Below are 24,276 nucleotides of genomic sequence, written 5' to 3'. Positions count from 1 at the left end.
TTCCCTCAATTGACCAAGGGAAGTTCAAAATTCTGTCATGGAGATGTCTGTTTGTCTGCTGTAATGGCTGCTTCTCAGACCTCAAGAGTCTTCCAGGAGGCGCCATCAGAGCCTTTGAGTCTTAGGAGGAAGTGTGATCCTACACCTCTGTGTGCAGTTCAGCCAAGGATGACCTTAAGTAACAAGGTCTTCAGTCCCACAAGCATCTACCTCCAAGGGACTCAGCTTCCTACAAGTGCGGGGCCTGGACTGGGATCCATGGTCCTTATGGGCTAGCAATTCTTCACCCTTTACTTCTAGTTTGGAAAACTTTTTATTTTCTACCATCAAAACATAAAGGGCTGATTGCCTCCACCTCACCCTGCCCTCTCATGGAGAAGGATTGCTCTTCCTTGCTCTACTTTGCTTGGTTAATCTCCATAAGTAATTCTCAGATACAAAGGGGTTCATTATATTACTCCCTTTCTCTGGATACTTTCTGGCAAGACGCAGCCTGTGTATCTACTTGTAGTACTTCTGGGGAGTGGGGGATGTGACCCTGATAGTGGTAGAAGTTGCCATCAAGGAGGCTATGTTTTGTTTTATTTTGTCTCGTCTTGAAAGATGGATCCTGTGTGTCCCTTTATGGATTAGTTTAATCAACTTTTGTTCAAGAATTAGCATCTGTGACATCTGTGACTCCAACCAGTATGTGCAGAGGTTGATATAGTCAGGTAAACCTGGGTAGAATGCACCCCCCCAATTTAAATTATTCTATGCATGGTTACCAGTCTTATCTTGGTTGAGATAAATCATTAATTGTGGTTCTTAATTTGGGGCACATGGGTGGCTCCGGTGGTTGAGCTTCTGCCTTTGGCTCAGGTCATGATCCCAGGATACTGGGATTGAGTCCCACAGCAGGGAGTCTGCTTCTCCCTCTGCCTATGTTTCTACCTCTCTTCTGGTCTCTCATGAATAAATGAATAAAATATTTTTTAAAAATTATGGTTCTTAATTCATTTGAGGTCTAGGGTTTAAATTCTAGAGTTGCCTGAATATTTTGCTCATGAAGCAGAAGGATCTTTAGAAGCAAATGGGATTTAGGAATCTCCAAGAGATACCAGGATAATGCAGATTGTCTGGACAGGGTGAGGAGGAGAGGGAAGGAGAGGGAGACTAGGTATAGGGAGGCAACAGGAGGACAGGGCAGAGTTTACTAGGGAAATGATTCTGGTTTGTTGTTGCTTAAGTTTGCCAAATTCCTCATGAGATTTTGCCAGAGAAACTCTCAGTGAAGCAATTTTTAATCAGACTTTTGTAGGAAGCTTCTGCCTACCAGTTAAAAAATGCTGCCCATGGACCTGGAGATAACTTACTTCCTTTTTGAAAATTGAGGTATAATGGCTGTATAACATTTCATTAGTTCCAGATGTATAGCAAAATAATTTTGCTATTTTTTTCTTGTGAGAACTGTTAATATCTCTCTTAGCAACTTTCAAATATACAATACAGTATTAACTCCAGTCATGCCAGACTGTGTATTACATCCCTATGACTTCTTTTATAACTGAAAGTTTGTACCTTTTGACTCCCTAACCTATTTCCCTTGTGCTCTCCCTGCCACCCCACCTTTGGTAACCACCAATCTGTTCTCCATATCTATGAGCTTGAAGTTTTCATTTTTGGTTGTTTTGTTTTTATTCTTGTTTTGTTTTCTTTCTTTTCTTTTCTTTTTTTTTTTTTTTTGATTCCACATGTGAGTGAGATCACACAACAATTGTCTTCCTCTGACTTATATCATTTAGCATAATGCCCTCAAGGTCTAATGATGTCTTGGCAAATGGCAATTATTTGTTTTGTTTCTTAAGGTGCTTCTTCAAAGAATGATTTTGTTTAAATCAAATGTTCCTTCTAGTGGCCCTGGAAGTCTCAGTCATCTTTGCTAAAGTCATGCTATTTACCAAGAGAGGTATAAGCATTAGGAATGTAATGAGAATGTACATTTGGTGCAGCAGTTTTCACAGGGAGGAGAAAATTTGGACTTAGATGACTTCATGAGACCTGGCCAAGGCCAGTGAAAGTGATGTGTGCACACTTTTTGTCTCAGGCCCCCAACCTAAAGGTTGGCTGCCTCTGTACACACACCCAAAATATCTATACCTAGGAGGTGGACAACCAGAGAAAACATGCTCTCTGGATCAAAGACAAATTCTCAAAACAAAAATTAAATCTAAGAAGAACAGATGAGGTTTTCTTGATGACCCACAGCAGAGTTTGTCCAAATAGATACCAGTCCAGTGAGAACCACAAACTCTTCTATCTGTGGTGTTGGCTTGAATGCTCGTAGAGCCTATTTATCATCTTCTGCCTGTGTCCTACCCATAATTCTCCTTAAAATGATATTTTTCTTATTTATTTTAGAGAGAGATACCGAGAGAGTGAGAGCAGGGGGAGGGGCAGAGAGAGAGAGTGAATTTTAAGCAGACTCTGAGCTGATCTCAGAGCCTGATGTAGGGTTCCATCTCACAACCCCAAGATCATGACTGGAGCTGAAACCAAGAGTCAGATGCCTAACTAACTGACCTCCCAGGCACCACCCCCATGATTTTCCTTTCTATGACAAATGACACTCTTAGATGAACACAAAATGGAAGCACAGAAGAAAGGAAAAATGAATGTTCTGATTCCATTGAGGATGCCAAACAAATTGAAACCAAAACTGAAACCTGGGTACCACACTGAGAAGAAGTAATGTGGAACTCAACTCAAAAAGAGTGAACTTTAAATTTTTTTTTAAATTTTTATTTATTTATGATAGTCACAGAGAGAGAGAGAGAGGCAGAGATACAGGCAGAGGGAGAAGCAGGCTCCATGCACCGGGAGCCTGACGTGGGATTCGATCCCGGGTCTCCAGGATCGCGCCCTGGGCCAAAGGCAGGCGCCAAACCGCTGCGCCACCCAGGGATCCCAAAGAGTGAACTTTAGACCCAGTTCTGACTTATGAAATCAGTATGGACTTGTCAAGCCATGAGCAGCCAGGCCTTTGGAACCTCTCTGGGTATTGCTGTTAATCAAATGTCCAGGCCTGAAGCTATGGGAAGTACATACCATATCTAGATGGAGCTTCTGGTAAAATTGTGGGAATAAGGAAAAACAAATGGGAACAAACAGAGGCTACTTACGCAGAGTTTGCCATAGCAAGGGGGTCCATCCTTATCACTTGCATTTGGCAGAGACTAAATGGCAAGCAGAGGGGGAAAACTGGTGGGGAATAGAAAAGCCTTCAGGTATGCTCTGATTGGAGGTTGTTGGCATGAGAAAGCTGAAGTTTGGTGAACTAGAATTGGGCCTCTGGGGTGATTGGTTTGGGGAGCAATAATTTGCTTTCTCTAGTTCATTCTGAATCAGAAGTAGAGCTAATACTCATTGACCAAGCCTTGACTGTTCTGGATCAGTTACTGTAGAGGTTGTGGTTTGGTTTGCTGGATTGGTGGCTGCAGAGGTTGTAGACAGAGTTCTGTTGTCCTATGTTGTCTGGCCGCTGTTTGCATATTTAGTTTCTTAGTAGTTTTCATATTCAACTTTTTTTTCTTGGCCATACAGACACATAATATAGACCCATCAAACTCAAAATATTTAAAAATATATTCATCATTTTAATTAAATTTATGAACTTCTTTCTGTCTGATAAAACTATAAACCCAGAAATCACTTTTCTTTCCCATTTAATGCTACCCATATCTAATTAATCAATAATTCATATCAATTTAATATCTTTAACATCTTTCCAATCTCTACATTTACCTCCATCTCAACGGTCATTTCTTATGCCTCAGTCCTCATAATTTCTTCTAGGGCTTATTACAACAGTCTTAGTTTCCATTCTCTTCCAATATGTTCTCTATATTTTTGACAGAGTAACTTTTTTTTTTAAAGATTTTATTTATTCATTCATGAGAGACATAGAGAGGCAGAGACATAGGCAGAGGGAGAAGGAGGCTTGCGGGGAGCCTGAAGGGACTTGATCCCAGGACCCCGGAATCACGACCTGAGCCAAAGGCAGACACTCAACCACTGAGCCACCAGGTGCCCCCAGAGTAACCTTTTTAAACACACAAATCCCTATGTGACTATAGGTCAAAGTCCACAATTCTTTCAGTGGCTTATCAGGTCATCCATAAACTAATTCCTGACTAGCTCTCCAGCTTTATCTCTCCCCACTCTCACTCTTCTAACTGTGTCCCTACTTAGGTCATGATGTCTCTGTTTTTCATATTTGGCATATTTCACACTAATCGGAACTCTCCTTTCCCTCCATTTCATCGTGCTTGCACACAAATTTTGCCTGGATAAACTATTTCTTGAAGATGAGCTGAGTTATCACCTCCTCTGTTAAGCCTTCCACAGTGTCTTCTGGATGATTGAGATTACTCTCTTATATGCTACCATAAAAGCACGTACACACATCTTCACAGTAGTTATCATACTTTGTTTGACCATCTTCCACTCAGAATATTAATATCTGTACAGTGGAGATTACTTTTCAAAGTTCCCTCTCTTTAGTCATTGTGTCTGGCATATAGGAGGTGCTTAATACACTCTTGTTGAAGACTGAAATAAGTTATAATTAATTGCTGGATAACCTTTGTGCCATAAGTATGACTGATTTCCATTCCTTGTTTACATATGTCTTCCTCCAGAGGACAGCTTTTTCTACTATAGTGGATAAGCAAGATGTCCAGTTCTGGTGTCTCTTGGGCATTTTGGCTCAGTGTCCCTCTGAAATTTGTGGGTCCTCCTCATTCTTTCCAGCATAACTGTGTTCTGAAGTCTTGCCAGTCAACAACTATCACACCAGGCAATAGACCTCTTTATAAAAAAAAAAAAAAGATTTTGTTTATTTATTCAGGAGACATACTCAGAGAGAGGCAGTGACACAGGGAGAGGGAGAAGCAGGCTCCTTGCAGGGAGCCCAATGTGGAACTTGATCCCAGTACCAGGATCATGCTTTGAGCCAAAGGCAGACACTCAACCACTGAGCCACCTAGGCATTCCGACCTCTTGACTTATAGATCTTTATTTTCCACAGGAAAGCAGAAAAGGGAATCAAGTGGAGCATGCCTTGTTTCTCCTCTTACCATCTTGCCTCTTTATAGTTGAGTAACAATTTAGGAATGAATAGCTAAAGCAACTTGGACTTTCCCCAGAATCCCAATGGGAAAGCATCCAAGGACAGTGTGAGCATTGTGGATATGCCTTACCTTCTGCTCCTCCTCAGGCTCTCACCCCTCCCTCATACACCTCCTCTTAGAGAGCTCTCTGGATTTTCATCATGAGAAAGTCATCCTTGTGCATAGAACTATATATATATATATACACACACACATATATACTATATATATACACATATATATACTATTACATATATATGTATGTGTGTATATATATAAAACAATATATATTACTAATATATATTATTATAATAATGTAATGTTTATAATATAAACATTATATTATTTTTAGATGTAGAATGGATGGGGAAGCCTACCCTAGGTAATTTTACATAGGTTTCTTCTTCTTTCTTCTTCTTTCTTCTTCTTTCTTCTTCTTTCTTCTTCTTTCTTCTTCTTTCTTCTTCTTCTTCCTTAGCACAACAATGTTTTTCTGCTGTGAAGTCTCTCAGGAATGCATTGCAGCATCATGTTTGCTTCAAATACACAGCTCAGCATTTTGTTTACTTAGCCTTTATCTTGAGTGAAGACACTTCTTGGGAATGACTGCAGTTTGTGTCATTTACTTAGGTGAATCATAGGTAATTTCTGTTTGTACTTCCTTGTTCTGATTCCCAATGTCTTTGACTTTTACCCCAAGAAATGAGTTGAAAAGGGACTGAGCATTGTATAATACCATAACTGTAAAAACAAAACAAAACAAACCATAGCTGTGTTTTTGATGTACATGTTCACTCTCTTAAAATGCAATTAAAAGCTGCTTCCTTACTGGATGCTCATACAAGGAAAAACACCTCCCTCCACACACGCACAGAGCAGTGTTCTTGCCTGTCATGCATTCCAGAGATTGGTCTTCCTTTCAGTATTTCCACAGGTGGAAAGTAGACAAACCTATTTATTTCTCCATGGAGGCTATTATTTGCTAGACCAGAGCAGGCATAGCACATTTCCCAGGAACAGAGCTCACTTTTATGTTTTGTTTTGTTTTGTTTTTAACTAAAGGAGGGAAGTAAGTCTTAGCCTGTGTTGAGAATGGGAATATTTCCATAAGTAGCAAGGTATTGCCATTGTGCACAACAGTCTTTGTCTCCTTCCCTACTCTACAAACTATAATGCCTTTTGATGGAAGTTTCTGTTATCCTAAAAAGGCTTTCTAACATTTAGGTAAGAAGTAAATTTCTTATTAGAGAAGGATTAAATTATTTTTTTCTCTTACATGGGGATGTGGTTGGGTGAGGAGTGAGTCATGCTGGTGACGGTAATTCATCTTGTTCCATCTGCATGATGTTCATGGTCAGAGGCTAGATAACACAGCATTGCAATGTTTTAATAACCTCTAGTTGTATTCTGGGAAGAATGTGGTGTGGCTGGATCATATTTTTAACTGTTAAAATTTAAGTATGCTTATTCTTTCTCCTTCTATTTTCATTTCACCATCTAAGCAAATTGACTTGTGTTTCACTGTCTCAAAAGAGGAATGCACAGGGCTGAATATAGGGGTTGGATAGAATCCCTGGCTTTTCCTTCCCATAAATTATTCTTATTAAGAAGAACTAATTCAGTTCAGAAAAAAGGGACCTCTCCTGAGGTTGGAAACACTCCTGGACAAGAGAGAGAAATGATGGTGGATCTAGGAATAGCAGGTCTTTGTTCCTTCTTCATGGTGGAGCTCTTAGAACTGCTCATCTTCATTTGTGCATAAATCCCATGGTTAACAGAAGACACTCACCTTGCCCTTTGTACTTCTCTAGGGAAAACCAAGGAAAAGTTAGGTGCAGTTTCCTTTAGCTTAGTGAAATGGAGATTTAGAAGCAAAATTATTTTTATTTAAAGAAGCCGTGATAAAACTGTAATATTCCTGGCACATAAAGTTAGGGGGCTAATTGTAAAGTACTGTACTACTTACTAATTCAGTGACCTTGGGAAAGTTACTTAACCCTTCCAAATCTCATGTATCTATAAAATAGGGATAACAAACTAACCTCAAAGGATTGTTTTAAAAACTAAAGTACATGAGCTAATATAAGTCAAGGATTAGCAGGGTATCATTAACTGGCATCTATTATTACATTATTACTTCTACTTGTAATAAAGTGACAATTATATTGATATAATAATTTGATAAAAGGCTTGTTTGATCCAGTGTGAACCTCTCATTATTATGTTGTCACCCTGCCTGCATACATATTTACATTCCCATCAAAATTTTAAAGCTATAAATACAGTTTTATTGAGTGAGAAGCTCATTATTGGAGAAAATGTCTCAAATTTGTAAAATTAACTCCATATTTAAGTGAAGAACCCAAGAAATGCTTGCTTTTTCTTTAAACTGAAAAGATGTACTCATACCAAATTCTAGTTTATTGCATGTACATTTCAAATATATTATGAGAAATTTGTCAAAAATTGTGAAATGTCAACATAGAATTTTAATTATTATACTTACTACATACTTGAAATGTCACAAAATATCAGTATTATATGAGCTAAACAAATTGAAAACATCTTTATAGAACAAATGATTTCTAGTCCTTATTCCCTCAATAATTTGTTGTTCAATAAATGCTAATTGATGATACAATAACATTTTGTAAATTTAATTTTCTCCCTTTCTATCCTCTGGGAAGATACATGAAAAGTATGCTTTAGATAATTTTTTGCTTCAACTCATCCAACTTCTTGCTAAAGCTACTTTTCCTTTAGAGTGTTTCTTTAACCGCTTAGTCCTTAGTGCCCTAGAGCAGAGCTTTCTAACCAGTGATACACAGTGTACCTAAAATGGGTAATGAGTGTGCCTGGGGAGGACTCTCTCCACCTTCCAATTGATGAGTGGGGTCTCAGAGTAGCAAGTGCTCCATGGTCCCTCTAGCTAAAGCAGTTGCTTCCATTTACCCCAGTGTTTGTACCTATGTTATTAATACTATCTGTATGTGTCATGAAAGGGTAGAAAGACTGGCCAACAAAACAATAATAATTCTAAATTTAAAAAAAATCTCATTTAACCCCTCTGAGTGTCTTTTTACGTTAATAATTAATAAAAATGTTAGCTTCACCATTCACTGTTAGATTCAGATATTTGCAATTACATTTTTCTAGGAAAGAATTTTTAAAAAGTTAACAGACAGCATCTTTCTGAAAGTGAAAAAGTCAAGAACAAAATAAGACTGATATAATTTTAAGATGCTATATTAAATTTAAAAGCTAACTTGCTAAGAGAGTAGGTCTTAAAAGTTCTCATCACACACACACACACACACACACACACAAAATATCTGTAACGTTATATGATAAAGGATATTAACTAGTCTTACTGTGGTGATAATTTTGCAATATATACAGATATTGAATCATGTATACCTGAAATTAATATTATATGTCAATAATACCTCAATTAAAAAAAATAAGGCACACACTACTGCATTAGTGTACAGTTATTCAAGATCCTTTTTGAATAAAAATTCTTTGAGGAAGAAAAATCTAACTTTCATGTTGTCTTAATATTTAATAACTTATTTTTGTGATCTATTTCTAATATAAGAATGCTTTCTATTCATTAAGATCTTAGACTTAAATATTTCAGAAAAGTTGCATGGAACATCATAAACCATTCTCATAATGACAATATGCTGATTTGCATCATATTTTACTTTCTGTTTCTACATAAAGTTGTATTTCAAGTAAATGAAATATCAAAACTGAGCACAATAATTTTTGACAAGCAATAATGAGTGCATTCTAGAAGAGTTGACTGAAGGAGGTATAGGTTCGATTTTTGTAAGAAAGGCCCAATTAACAGTGGTTTAAATAAAACAAATTATTTCTCTCACAAAAGAATTCAGGACAAGTATGATAACTCAAAATGTCAGGGGTCTATGCTCTCTGATCATGTACTACTCCAGTATCCTCAAAAAATTATTTCCACTTCATGGTTGAAAATGTCTGCTCCAACTCCAGCCATAATGTCAATGATTTAGTTGTGCGAAGGAGTAATGTAGAGGACATAACTTTTTTATAATTGCTTAAACTATAGATTTCATACATTATTACTTTCTCTCACAATCTAATGGACAAGATATAGGCATATGGTCATGCCTACCTTCAAGGAAGATGAGAAATGCAATCCAACTAAAAACTAATCACTTTGAAAGAGAAATAGCAACATTATAAAATAATTAGCAACCTGTGCAGCAAAGGACCAATGTGGAAACATCCATACATAATCACATATGAGACAAAGACGGACATATTTTTTGTGCCCTTATTTGATTTTATTGGATACCTAAAGGGAACACAGGGATGTCACTATATAGTGTTTCCTTTGATATGAGGTATGGTTCCAGAAAATAATTATTTTCCGCTCCAAGATACATTTTTAAAAGCTTTTATTTATTCATGAGAGATACACACAGAGAGAAGCAGAGACGTAGGCAGAGGGAGAAGCAGGCTCCTCGCAGGGAGCCTGATGTGGGATTTGATGCCAGGACCCCGGGATCATGCCCTGAGCCAAAGGCAGACGCTAAACCGCTGACCCACCCAGGCATCCCAAGATACATTTTTTTTCTATTATAAAATTAAAAAATTAAGGCAGTCCTTTAAGGAATTTATCCTCTATTAGTAAAAAAGATAAAAAATTTAATGTCATACATTAAGTTTAATAATAGAAATGTGTGCAAGGTTTAGTGGTGGGATAATCACTAAAACAATTAGGTCATTCAAATAAAATTTTATCCAGGATTTATGCAATGCTTGAGCTGGCTCTGAATGGTGAACCTGTAAGTTTCCATCTATTTCTTAGAAGAAGAGAAATTACACACGACTTTAGTTTACTAAGGAGTTATTTTTCATCATTATAGCCAGAATATCTGGCAGTGAGAGAAGGTCCCAATTTTGTTCAGGGTTCCTGTTCAGTGAACCTCCCTTGTTGGGCAGGGCCCTCTCTCTTCAGAACTGGGGTGGGAGCTTGCTCTTACTAGTTCTGGAGTCTGCATTATCTATCTCTTATGGTTTCCCTACTCTGTCATTATTCTCCTCCTCTCCTCCTTGTCTTCCTCTTCTTCTTCCTCTTTGTCCTCTTTTTCTCCTCCTCTAGTCTTTGAGTAAAACCCTACTAATTATCTCAATTTGATGCTGTCCATCTGTTTCCTATTGGAAACCTGATGAGTATGTGTTATTATATATTGAAAAAATGTAAAATACACAATAAAAATAAGAGATGAAAGTCTTATTCTGAATTACAAACACAGTTATCACACACACACACAAATAATCATTTAGTAATGAAAATGGAACAAATAAGAGCACAATAATACAGAGATGATTTAATATAGCATTCTTGGTCAGGAGCATGTCATACAGACAATATTTTTAGGATTGGATTTTTATAAAACTTTGAATTCATATATATCAGTTTGAATTTATATGCTTATATATTTATGTCCAATGAATTAAGCATGTAATTTTAAATAACAATAAAATGTAAAATTAATCATTACAACATTGAGAGACATTTCTAATTATAGTGTGGTCAATTTCTGAGTTCATTTCAACAAATCAAGGAACAAAATAACCAAAAAAGTGCAAAAATTGCAGTGATCTTATATAAATAGTCTTTAATTATCACTGCTTAAAATAAAATGTTAAATTTGAATCAAAGATTTATATATAGTCAATAATAATTAGGATATTGCTCTTTAAACATATATGGTAGTGCTAAGGCAATATTCATACGTGAGTTCATAGTGAATATATTTTCAATATGTAAGTGATAAGAATAAAAATATTAAAATGAGAAATTTTTAGAAAGCAATGGAAGGGGAATCTAAAGAAAAAATGAAGCAATGAAATGTATATTAATGATGTATAGTAGACGTATGTTAAGTATATATTAAATGTGTATTAAGTGACGTATGTTAAATGATGATTCCAAAAGTTGACTGTTTTTTTTAAGATTTATTTATTTATTTATGATAGAGAGAGAGAGAGAGAGAGGCAGAGACACAGGAAGAGGGAGAAGCAGGCTCCATGCCGGGAGCCTGATGCGAGACTCAATCTTGGGACTCCAAGATCACTCCCTGAGCCAAAGGCAGGCACCAAACCGCTGAGCCACCAGGGATCCCCAGTTGACTGTTTTCAAATGCATAATATGTCAAACAATATATTCCAATTTTTAGAGAATGTGAAAAATATATTTAGAAATCAGAAAAAAACACAAATCAGAAAAAAATGAAATACTTTTTGAGTCCAATCTTATTATCTCTAAAAGCATGTATTATGATCAGTTAAAAATATTTTTAAAAAGTCTAAATCAATAGAAGAGTCTAATTTAATTCTGAGAAAATATAAGTTACCACAACTGATTTAAGAAAAAATTTAAAATCTGGAAAAAAAGATAACAAAAGTGATTTAAATTATAATTTTTAAACAATTTCTAGATTCTCTCTGGGTTAAGAAGTTCATTAAAAACACCCTTTTCCATAAGAAGACTAGAAAGACCACAGGTTTCTACAAAATTAAAGACAAGCAAATGTCACAAATGTTAGGCAATTAAATTGTTCATTCCTGTGCCATAAAATTTGAAACCCTACATAAGAGATACATTTTTTTCTTTACAGAGCATAAAAATTGAAAGCTCATTTCCAAAAATAGTATTGACAATTTTCTTGACAAAATGTAATACGCAAATAATCTCCATCAAATTATTGTATATTTTGATGTTTGCTTCTGTCCATGATGAAGTAATGGAGAGCAGACATGTCCTCCTATTGAGAAGGGGGTCCAAATCAGACTCTACTGTCTCTGAGTTGATGAGACAGAGATGGGGTCATCAGAGTGCGGTGACTGGATTCTTAAGGGCAGATTTCCAGAGAGAAGGCAGCTCTTAACATTTGAGGGGGAAAAAAAAAAAAAAGCAAACATACAAATTCTTCTGGAGGATGAAACACTGTGAGCTCAATTGATGAGTCAGCATAACTTGGAGAACAAAACCTTACAGGAACATTACAGACTCATGTCTATTGCAGTTCTTTGACTCATGAACATGGATGCAACAAGTCTAGCTAGAATACCTACCAACAATTTGAATCCACCAACACATGATTTTACATCCGTGAAAGGTTGACTATATTTTTTTAGGAATGCAAATATATTAAATATTTCTGACACTATTCCCTATAGCCCACACCCCCCTTACCCGATCATTAACAAAATTTTGAAGAAAAATATCATGCCTGAAGAAGAAGCTCTTGGAAACATTACATATTTGTTCATGAGAAAAGCTTTTATAACCTTAAGAACAGAAAGAAACTTTATTAATATAATAAAGAGTAACCAACCTAACAAGCACAATCCATAAAGCCAACAATATACTTAATGGTAAAATGCTGATAGCTTTTACCTTGGGAGTAAAACAGGCTGAGAAGTTTGCTCTTATCACTTATCTTCAACATTGTACTGGAGTATTTGAAAACTATTGTTAAACAGAAGAGGAAAAGCTCTAAAAAATGGATAATTTTGACTGCTTTAAAGGTAAACATTCCAATTTTTAAAATAGTCCTTTAAGAAAGTGAATGTCAAACCAATTAAAAGAGGATATTTGCAATCCGTATAAAATAAATGGCTCAGAGTTCATAAACAATTTATAAAAATCAATAAGGAAAAAGTCTATGTAGTAAAAAAAAAATGGGCAATGAATTTGAACAGGCAGTTTGTAAAAGTGAATATCCACATACACAATATTTGTACAGCAGAGTACCTATTGCTAGTTTTACTCATAGTAATTGGAAAATGTAAAATAAAACCACAGTGAGATTCTATTAGACACCACCAGGATGGCTCCAATTTTTAAAAACCTGAAAATGTCAGTGTTAACAAGGATATGGAACAATAGGAACTTTCACACAGCTTTAGTGGAAGTGTAAATTGGAATAACCATTTTGGAAACCAATTTGACTTGTCAGTTAAGTGGAAGAGGCACATACTTTATTAACCATAGTTCTAATTAGGAATTTGTCCAGCAGAAATGTGTACACATTTGCCCTAGAAGATACATACCCAAATCTTCACTGTAACATTATTCACAATAGCCCCAAACTGGAAATGGTTTAAATATCTACCATGGAGTGGGCACATGAACTGTGGTTTATAATTACAGCAGAGTAATATTCAGGAAAGTGAATGAACTTAAGCTGTAGGCAAGAACATGGAATAAAATAGATGTATAATATAAACTTATTGTTGGAAGAATCGATATACATAAATACATACTATATTACTCTATTTGCATAAAATTCAAAAATAGGTGAAATAAACCATTGTGTTTCGGTATGTGTGCTAACTAGTGTGTCAAAAAGGAAGAAAAACAATACTGTTAAAGGATGTGGAAGAAAACATGTCCTGGGGGCTTCTGGAAGTTGCAGGCAAAGTTCTATTTCTTCATCTGTTTACACTTGGGATTTACTCTATAATAATAAATTGAGCATAATATATTTTATGTACTTTTCTGTATATATATTACAGTACACACAAAAAAAAGTTCAATAAAATCAACACAGTTTCTAGTCTTACTGGCTTTTAATCAAATGAACTATGTATTTTAATTGAAAAGTTAAAATAATGTTGAATGCTACAAATTGGAAGAATATGTCAGTTAATTAATTTACTCCTTTACCTTTATATTAGAATTGTTTCCTTATCATTAATGGTGTTGAGTTTTTATACAAACACATGGATTTTCTCTTCTCTAGTTTTACAAATATTGTCAAAAATTTAAATTTTACAAGTAATTTTGTACTGCTTTGTTTTTGAAGAGCTTTATAACAAGTGGACATAAGTGAATTTAAGCAGACATGGCCTGCGAAACGCTCACTTTTCCAGCTTTTGTTTCACAAAAAACCTGAGCTGTTAAAGCTATTTTGTTAGGTGTTTCACTGTCAGGAGACAGTGCTTTTGTGAAGAAACTAGGAAATAAGGAGAGATTCCTGGTATCTTCAGAGTCTAAAGTTAGTGTGTCTCAGGATTAAGGAGACTTAGGTTTTGCACCTTTTGTTGTTGTTGTCGTTGTTGCAAAGTATAAGGAATAAGGAAATTAGAGGCCCCAGGAAGGATGAGACTTCACTTTAGGCCAGCCCAATGAGAATGGGCTTGGACCTAAATTTATGTTGATATAATAATGATTATATAGCTGGTGAAAAGGCACAAGGAGAAGCTTCTAAAGTATATTTTAATGTTTAACTTTGGTGTCAATTGCCTGGATGTTTGCTTTGTAAAATTCAGCTGTACATGTGCTTTGTGCTCTCCTTCTCTTTGTATTACTCTGTGGTCTCTTGAAAATACCGGCTGAATGCAAACATTGGATGTTGATGCTTTATTTGTGAGGTTCAATTCCAGGAAATGAGAATGAGGGCAAAGGGAAGTGAGTTACAGTGGGAGCTGATGGAGTACCATGCTGATCCTGATTCATGATAACTGCAGAAGATGCCACTGGCTGTTTGCTAGGTGCACCTGTCATGCCTTGCAGACTATCTCCAGGCAGGGTCTACAGAGAAATAGTATCTCAGTAGAGAACAGTGAAGAGAAGGAGAGGGTATTTATGAGGACTCGTTATGGTCCCTTGTCTGCAGTCAAAGATCACAGCATCAGGTATTGATTCCTCTGTGCTTCTGGAGTGCACTATTTGGTCTGTTAGGTGGCCTCTTCAGAAATCAGATATTATGCTCTGTTGTGTGCTTCCCTTCAGTTCAAGAGATCTTTGGAAAGCCAGATTCTCTGAGGTGGTGGTCAATCGACCTCTGGTGGAGAAATTCTGTGAGTGTGTTCTTGTTGGAATGCTTTGAGAGCAACTGCAGGGACACAGACACAGGAAGGTCCAGGAGGCAGGAGACTCCGAGAGGACATTAAGGTCTTGAAGATATATTTGACAAAAAGAAATTTTAAGACAAGAAAGTAAAGTTATAGTATGTGGAAGAGACATTAAAGTTACTTGAAATAAATTCCTCTTAGACATTAAAGTTACTTGAAGTAAATTCCTTGTCTCAGGGATCCCTGGGTGGCTCTGTGGTTTGGTGCCTGCCTTTGGCCCAGGGAGTGATCCTGGAGTCCCAGGATCCAGTCCCAGGATCGAGGCCCACGTGGGGCTCCCTGCATGGAGCCTGCTTTTCCCTTCGCCTGTGTCTCTGCCCCTTTCTCTGTGTGTGTCTCTCATGAGTAAATAAGTAAAATCTTTTTTAAAAAAATTCATTGTCTCTAGTATCTGTCACTTTATTTTTTTCTATTCTATCAGTTTAAAATGTATTCTTACATGCTGATAAAAGAATTTCATTTCCTTGATTTCTCTGCTTAGAAAAATAGATTTTATTTCTGAGCTACAAAACAAATCGATTTGTAGCTTCATATTGGCAGGGAAAAAAAGTAGTCCATAATCATCTCTTTGTGATAGTGTTTGAAAATTTATGCTTTGTTTCAAAGGGGTTGTATCATTTATTACTATTACTATATAAATAATTCTATACATTATATGGAAATTTTTATTCTTTCTTACTTATTTTCAAACACTATGGTTTAATATTGTACTTCTAAGTAGCTTTGAGGAGCACCTGGGTGACTCAGTTGGTTAAGTGTTTAATTAATTGTTAATTAATTCTTGAATTCAGCTCCAATTATGATCTGTGTCATGAGCCCACATCAGGCTCTGCACTGGCTGTGGAGCCTGCTTAAGATTCTCTTTCTCCCTTTCCTTCCACCCCCCCTACTAAAAAATTAAAATAAAAAAAATATAAAGTCACTTTGAAAATAATTTCCTGGTCTTTAATGGTGTTTTAGTTTTTATTAATGGGCACAATGTATAACGTCAAAAGTTCTTTTTTAGATTCAATGATGACTGTAAATGAATTTGTAGTTTAAGAAGTCTTATTACCAACAACAGACTTTGAAAAGGAGCAACATATAGCAAACCCTTAATTTTCTTGCTCTTTTGTACTCACTTCATAACACGAAGCATTGGTCAAATCCAACCCTGTATACTTGTGCCCAGACAGTGACTGGAGAAGACATAAAAACAACAAAACAGAATTAAACAGTCTTGCTGGTCTCACTTTAAACACAGGATCATTGAACTAAAAGATTCTTCATGCTTTCCATTGATCACAATGTATTTTCCTGGTCGATTTCCTCTTTCTCACTCTCCCAATTTTCTTTTCTCTCTTCACACTTGCAACATGTCTTTCCTATTCTCATTATTAGCTGATAACCTATTTTTCTAATTCTTTGAAAAATGGAAGCAATCAGAAAAAAATTTTCAAGAGTTCTAATCACCCCATTTCCCCAGGTGTCTATAGATAAGTTCATGAGACAACATCTTTGCCTGCTGTTAATGAACCCTCCACACTCTTCACGGAGGTCAGCCACCATGCTGTGACCTCTATCCTATTTTCCTTCATTCAAGTTCAAAACTCTGACATTTTCTCATCTCTCACCTGCATTAGCATTTTTTTCTTTTTCCTAGACCATTTGTATCAGCATGCAAATATGATTTTTAAAATTACCATCACAAAAAAAATAAATAAATAAAAATAAAATAAAATTACCATCACAAGATGATCTTCTCTTGACTCCATATCTCCGTCTAGCTATCACATGGTTTTTCATCTCCTCTTTTAAAATAAAAGAACTCTCTAAAAGAATCACCCTTGCTTGTGCTTTCTTCTCATTCTCTTTCAGAGTTATTTAGATCAGCTTTCCTCCTATACCACTGCACTAAACCTGCACATTATAAAAATCAGCCGTGATCTTCAATTGCCAAAGACTATTTCTCATTCTTCATTTTATTTACAAGTAGCATTTGCATCATTGGTCAGTATGTCATCTTGAAACACTTTCTTTACCCAGCTTCCAACACCACACTTGCCTGGTTTTATTCTTACCGTTATGGCCACTCATTCCCATTGTCTTTTGCTGGTTTCCTCTTCATCTCCTCTATCTTTAGATATTGGAGTGTCTCAGTATATAGTAGTTAGATATCTTCTGTTTTCTATTTGTACTTACTAGTCACATGGCTTTATATCTGATCTAAATGTTGATGACTTCCAAGCCCTGGATTTCAGAAACATATATAGCTGTCTTCTTCACATTTCCACTTGATATATAACATATTTCAAAATTCTTACCTCAGAAGAGTTGGCTGTTCCCACCAGAGACTTCTGCACTTAGCAGATTATAATTATATTCCAGTTTCTTGAGCTAAAACCCTTCCTGTCAATCTTGACTCTTTCTATCACATTCATATCCAATATTGCTGAAAATCTCACCTGTTTTGCCTTCAAAATATATCCAAATTTTGACCTTTACTCATTCTATCACCACAAGAGGTCAAAGCCTCCAACATCTTTTGTCTAGATTATTATAATACACTTCTGGTTGGATTCTCTGCTTCTGCCCTTACTCTACCCCTTAGTACCACTAATCTTGCGGACAGAGTGCTCTTGCTAGTATGTAGATTTTCTTAGAGACTGACTACTCCTTATCTCACTGAGTAAATGCTAACATGTTAATATGGTTTTCAAGCCCTGACAGGATCTGGCCCTGCGTTACTCTCTAACCACATTTTTTGACTCTTTTGTTAACTTTCCTCCAGCTTCCCTGAATATTTTGCAGTTCCTTGAATACACCAGGTACTTTTGTACTGAGGGCTTTTCACTTACTCTTCCTCTGCTTAGAAGATTCTTCCAGTTGATATAATCTTTGAAGTATATATGGAAACTCCACATATACTTAAATTTTAATACCAACTTCGACATTAATCATGGGATAAAGAAAAATAAAAATGGAAACTAAAGCATATTTAGCAATGAGAAAGCTGTCAGTACTTCATATGAATATATATAGGATGGGGCACCTGGGTAGCTCAGTTGGTTGAATGACATGTGATGAGCTCCATGCTCAGTGCAGAATCAGCTTGAGATTCTTTGTTTCTACCTCTCCTTCCTCCTCTACCATCTCCTTCTTGTACTCTCTCTCTCTTGCTCTCTCAAATAAATACAATATTTTAAAAAATTATAGATATAGCATAAGCTTATACAAGGAAAAAATATAGCCTTAATTGCTTTATTAAAAAAGGAAATGCCAAAAACTACGAATGAAATATTCAAGGAGGGATATAAGGGAAGAAAACTTCTAAAAGTACAAGAAAAATAAAAAGCAATTAACAGTGAAAAAGGAAATACATGATATCAAAAATAAAAAGCTGAACTGACTCATTGAATAAACTAGCAAAATCAGCAAACTTTAGAAAAGATTAATTAAGAACATTGAAAGAAAGTACAAAGAAACAATATGAAAGAAAAGTTCAACCACAGATGCTGCAGAGTTTTAAAGAAATTATTAGGAAGAAATTTTGCCAAATATTGGAAAACTCAAATGAAGTGAACAATCTTTATAAAAATGGAACGAAAACCGAATTAAGGAGAAATATAAACTATATAAATCATATAAAAGTGAACAAACTCTAGTAGTTATTCTTCTTACAAAATATCAGATTCCAGTTTTATATAGGTAACACTCCTTTAAAACAAGTATTTTCAAGTTTGTATATAACATTTCAGAAAAAATATATTGGCTACTGCATGTATTTTATCACAAAGCAAGGCACATATGTTGTGAGAAATGAAATATACATGTCAGCTTCACTCAGTAATAGAGGTAACAAAACCCTCCAAACAAAATATAAACAAACTAAATCCAGCAATGTGTAAAAATATAATACATTTTATAAAATTGTGTTTATTTTCTAATGCAAGGATAATTTTCCATTGCAAAATTTATCAATGTAATTCCCATTAAAATGAAGTCAATAGGATATGTCATTAGAAGCAAAGAGAATATTCAATAAAGCTCAATATCCATTCATAAGACAAATTCTAGAAAATGATAAAATATATACCAAAACTGTACAACAAATACCATATTTTGTAATTAAATATTGAAAGCGTTTTTCCAAAAAGCAAGAAGCATGGTCTAAGATGGCCTTTATAAGCATTTCTTTAAAAAAAAAAAAAAATTATTTGAGAGAGAAAGAGAGGGAGAGGGGAGCCGAGGGAAAGGGACAGCACAGAATCCAATGTGGGACTCGATCCCATGACCTTGGGATCATGACCTGAGCTGAGATGAAGAGTTGAACACTTAACTGACTGAACCACCCAGATGCCCTAAGCATTTCCTTATAATTTTTCCCTTGAGATTCAAGGTAGGACGGTATTAGAAGAAAACAAAATGCAAGAGTATAAAGATTTAAAAAGATAAAATATTCATTCAGCAATGAAAGGATTATCTTCATAGAAAACAGAAGAATTGTAGAAATTATTGGCATTTTATAAGAGATTCTAGCAATGTCTTATTCAAGAATCAATATATAAAAAGCAATTTTATGACTATATATTTGTAAAATATAATTGGAAAACATAATTTGGGAAACTAAACAATTTACAGTAGCTATAATTGCAGTATTTTAGAATAAATATAACCAAAGATGTACAGGGATTTCATACATAAAACAAAATTTATTTAAAGATTTTAAGATTTTATTTATCCATGACAGACACAGAGAGATGCAGAGAGAGAGGCAGAGACAGGGAGCGGGAGAAGCAGGCTCCATGCAGGGACCCCGGGTCTTTGGGATCACATCCTGGGCTGAAGGCAGCACTAAACTGCTGAGGCACCCAGGCTGCCCTAAAGTTTTTTTTTTTTTTAAGAGTTTTAAAATTTATTTATTCAAGAAACAGAGAGAGAGGCAGAGACACAGGCAGAGGGAGAAGCAGGCAGAAGGAGAAGCAGGCTTCATGCCTGAAGCCTGACATGGGACTCAATCCCGGGTCTCCAGGATCACGCCCTGGGTGGAAGGCAGCGAAAAACTGCTGAGCCACCCAGGGATTCCTCAAAGACTACATATTGTAAACATGTTAATTCTCCCCAAATTGATCTACTGACTATTCAATTCATGTTATGTGAAAATTTCAAAAATTTCATACAAAATTTCAGTTTTGTGTGTGTGTGTGTGTGTGTGTGTGTGTGCGTGTCCGTGTCTGTGTGGAAATGGTCATACTGATCCCAAATTTCTTTTGTGTAATAACAAACTGAAAAAAGAAAAGTTGGGGAAACTTGGTATACCAAATATATAGATGTATGAAAATGCTTTAATAGGTAAGCAGTGTGGTACATATACTGCAATAGACGAGTTGATTAATGCAAGATATTAATGTTCTTAACTCTATAAGAAGGTTCATTGAAAATTCAGTAAGAAAAAGGTTGAGTTTTCGATTATTAAAACAAATAAAGCAAAACAGAAAGAATTCCAGTTGGGTTAAGTGTGAAAAATACAACAATAACATTTTAAAAGATAACAAAAGACAGGATTTTCTTACCTTTCCGGTAGGAATAGGTCTGTTAAAGACAAAAGTACAAAACACAAAGGAAACAATGAATAAATTTGCTGCCACTAAAATGAAGGACTTCTGGTCATCAGATTATACCAAACCACAATGGTAGTGAAATAATAAGCCGTACAGTGTCAGAGCATTTGTGACAAATATTAAAAAAAAAAAATAGTCTCTATCTAGAGCACAAAACCACCTGAGTCAGTAAGAAAAACAATCCCTTCCTACTTCCTATTTTACTAACAGGAGCAGAATATTTGAATAGGGGATTTCACAAAAGAGAAAATAGGAATGGGTGATAAACATTTTATATCCTGGGTAACCTCTCTGACAACATCACAATATGATAACTTTTTTGTTCATAAGACTGAGAAAAGAATGTCTGACAATGTCAAATGCTGATATCTGGTACAGGGGAAAGTGGAAGATGTCATGGGGAGGCTCATACAGGTGGTTTCAAATACACGTGTCTCTTTTCTTTCTTTCCTTTCATTTTATTTATTTATTCACAATAGACATACAGAGAGAGAGGCAGGCTTTTTGTGGAGAGCCTGATGTGGGACTCCATCCCAGGACCCTGGGATCACCACCTGAGCCAAAGGCAGATGCTCAACCACTGAGCCACCCGGGTTCCCGTTTATCTTTTTTTTTTTTTTTTTTTTTAAGTAAGCCTGGAGCCCAATGTGGGGCTTGAACTCACCACTTTGAGATCAAGACCCGATCTGAGATCAAGAGTCCAACATTTAACTGACTGAACCACCTAGAAGCCCTACTTAAGCTGAAAGATATAGCAAAGCAGGTCTTTAAAAAAATATTCACTATTCTTTACACATATAAATATTACTTTGCATGTAATTCAATATTTAATAAACATTGAAAAGAAAAAATGTCTCAAACTTCAAAGGGTCTCATGGAATTAATAAAATCCTTTAACACTGTAGATTCAAATAGGTCAAAGAAATGAGGCAAATGGGAAGATTTCCCAAGAAATCATAGGGGTGTCCCTTCCGCTGCCCAGGCACTAATGTGACTTCTTTCCCAGGAAATTATAGAGGTGTCCCTTACACTGCTCAGGCAGTAATAGGACTTCCTTACCACTAGATGCACATTGATTTTCACGTGGGAAACAAAGACTGAAGTTTTCTCATGAGAGGTCTTTAACATTTGTTCTGTCCTCTCTTCCTCCTAATTTTAAATTTTCAAAATATTCCAATACTATTAATAGCTGTGACCAATGAAATTTTAGAAATTGAGCGCTGAAGAATGAGAATAAGGGGCAGAGGGAACTCAGGCAAGATGGCATAAACGACCCCCAGTTGATGGAGTAAGGCTGTTTCCTGGAAATTTGGGGTCCTTTTTCATGATGTCATTTTTAAGATAATTAATTATCAAAACACATTTGTGGCCTGGAGAGGCGATGTTACTTAATGACGAATATACTCTTTGGAGTCAGACCGACATTGGGTTTGGATTTTGCCTCCATCATTAATGAGCTGCCAGCAAGGAAACATGATTTAATTTCTTTAATAATCTTATTTGAGTAGCTTCAATTTCTTTCTTGGTTATGTGGGCATGGGTATTACCTCCCTCATAAGGACTGATTTGTGGTTTAAATGATTTGGTCAGCCTGTTATACTGAACCTGACACTTTGTAAGCCCCCAGTAAGTGATAACCATGGTAATTTTACTTAATTTTACATTCTGACTTTGAAGGATCAAAAAAAGCAGGAATTTGTGGCTTCTAATTAAACACCAACTCGATTATCAAGGATTGTAAAAACCGTTCGGCTTGGTACGAAAGTAGATAGTTGAAGGATGCCAAAGTAAAACCACAGGGATAACTCTCTAGTCCTGGCGGTGAGAAGTAGCTGTGTGTTAAGGAATCAGACAGTGAGGATCTAAATTCAGTGGTTGGTCTTAGTGTCATTAATAGCCTGTCATCCAGATGTCACCTGATGTGATGATGGGTACTGCATCATCTTTGATGTGTTCAGAATCCACCAGCCATTTAGAGGCGGACAAGAGGAAGGACACACTAAAGTACCCTATGGCACGTCTGGAAGCTGAAGTGTTCTTCGATTTAACAAGGTGTCCTCAACCATGAGGGAAATGAAAACAGAAGGGGGAAGTATGTTAGATGAAAAAGCACAAGATCGTAGGACTTTAAGAAAACAAATTTAATGTGTCCTAGTTTGGATAAGCCAACTCCACTGAGCATTTCTGGGACAACTGGGGGAAATTAGAATATAGACTGTATGTTAGGTAAGATGAGGAAATGTAAGGAAATGTAGACATTAAGTAACTTTAAAAATGTGTATGTGTGTGTATGTGTGACACAGCAAAATATCTGCAAAGTATTACACTAAGGTATAATCTAAAGAATGTGTATAGAAATCTACGGATGGTAGAAATAATGGCATTTCTATTTTCTTGGTATTGTTTATCTGAATTTCCTTTTTATAATAGATATAGACTATACTGAGATAAAAAGATGTTGTCTTTGTAAATTGGCAAATATTGAAATATTCTTTTGAGATTTATTTACTTATTTTAGAGAGTGAGAGAGCGCAAGAGCATGGGAGGTGCAGAGCAGAAGGGTGAGGATGGGGAGAGAATCTCCAGCAGACTCCCTGCTGAGCGGGGAACCCAAGCAGGGGAGGGAAGTAGGGAGGTTGCTCTGTCTCAGGACCCTGACATCATGACCTGCGTTGAAACCAAGAGTCAGCTGCTCAACCAACCAAGCCACCCAGGTGCCCTGAAGTATTTTTGAGATAAATAGCTTATCAAGTGTGTTTCTGTAGCGTAGATTAAGAATAATTTGACTCAAATGTACAGGGTTCAGTGAATGAGAAGGCATTTCTATATCTTCTTAGACCTAATTGAGTGTGTGCTGACACTTGAGTTTTTCAGTCATTGTCATTCATTTGGGTCCCATCTTGGCCCTCCCTGGAATACAGCTAAGTATACAGTAGAGAAAGTAATAAGCATCATTGTCTTCAATTACTAATGAAATGATAATTTTTCTAAGATTTCTCTAGAGAACATATTTAGTCTGGCATTTAAATAATTAAATAAATTCAAGCAGCCCTGTAAATTGTTTTTATGTAAATCATCTAACAACGAATGGTATTTTTTCATAAAGTAATTACTAGGAAATTGTAACATGTCTAACTTGTCATGATTCTTCAGAATATATTTGCTAAAATATTGCTTTGAGAAAATCGCAAAGCAACCTCATATTTATAATGTTATGAGTTATACTTTCCTACAATTTACTCTTCTCCTTCAAACTAGTTATTTCCTATATTGTTAAAATGCAGCATCCCTAACCTTTGCATGCATTTCTTGCAATTTTGAATTCTTCTGTATGAACAGTTGGTAAACACTCCAATTGTTTGTCATAAAATTATCATCAAAGAGCAGATACAGTTCGAATTTCACTATGGAGTCTTATTGTGGTTTGGATTTGCATTTCCCTGAAGTTCATCATCTTTTCATGAGTCTGTTGGCCATTTGTATGTCTTCTTTAGAGCAATGTCTGTTTAATTCCTTTAGCCATTTAAAAAAATCAAGTGATTGACTGATTGCTATTGAATTGTAAGAGTTTTTTATTTTGTATCTTAACCCTCCTTATCAGATACATGGTT

Source organism: Vulpes vulpes, chromosome 6, assembly GCF_048418805.1.
Source record: "Vulpes vulpes isolate BD-2025 chromosome 6, VulVul3, whole genome shotgun sequence".
Taxonomy (NCBI): domain Eukaryota; kingdom Metazoa; phylum Chordata; class Mammalia; order Carnivora; family Canidae; genus Vulpes; species Vulpes vulpes.
This window is presented reverse-complemented; position numbering follows the sequence as displayed.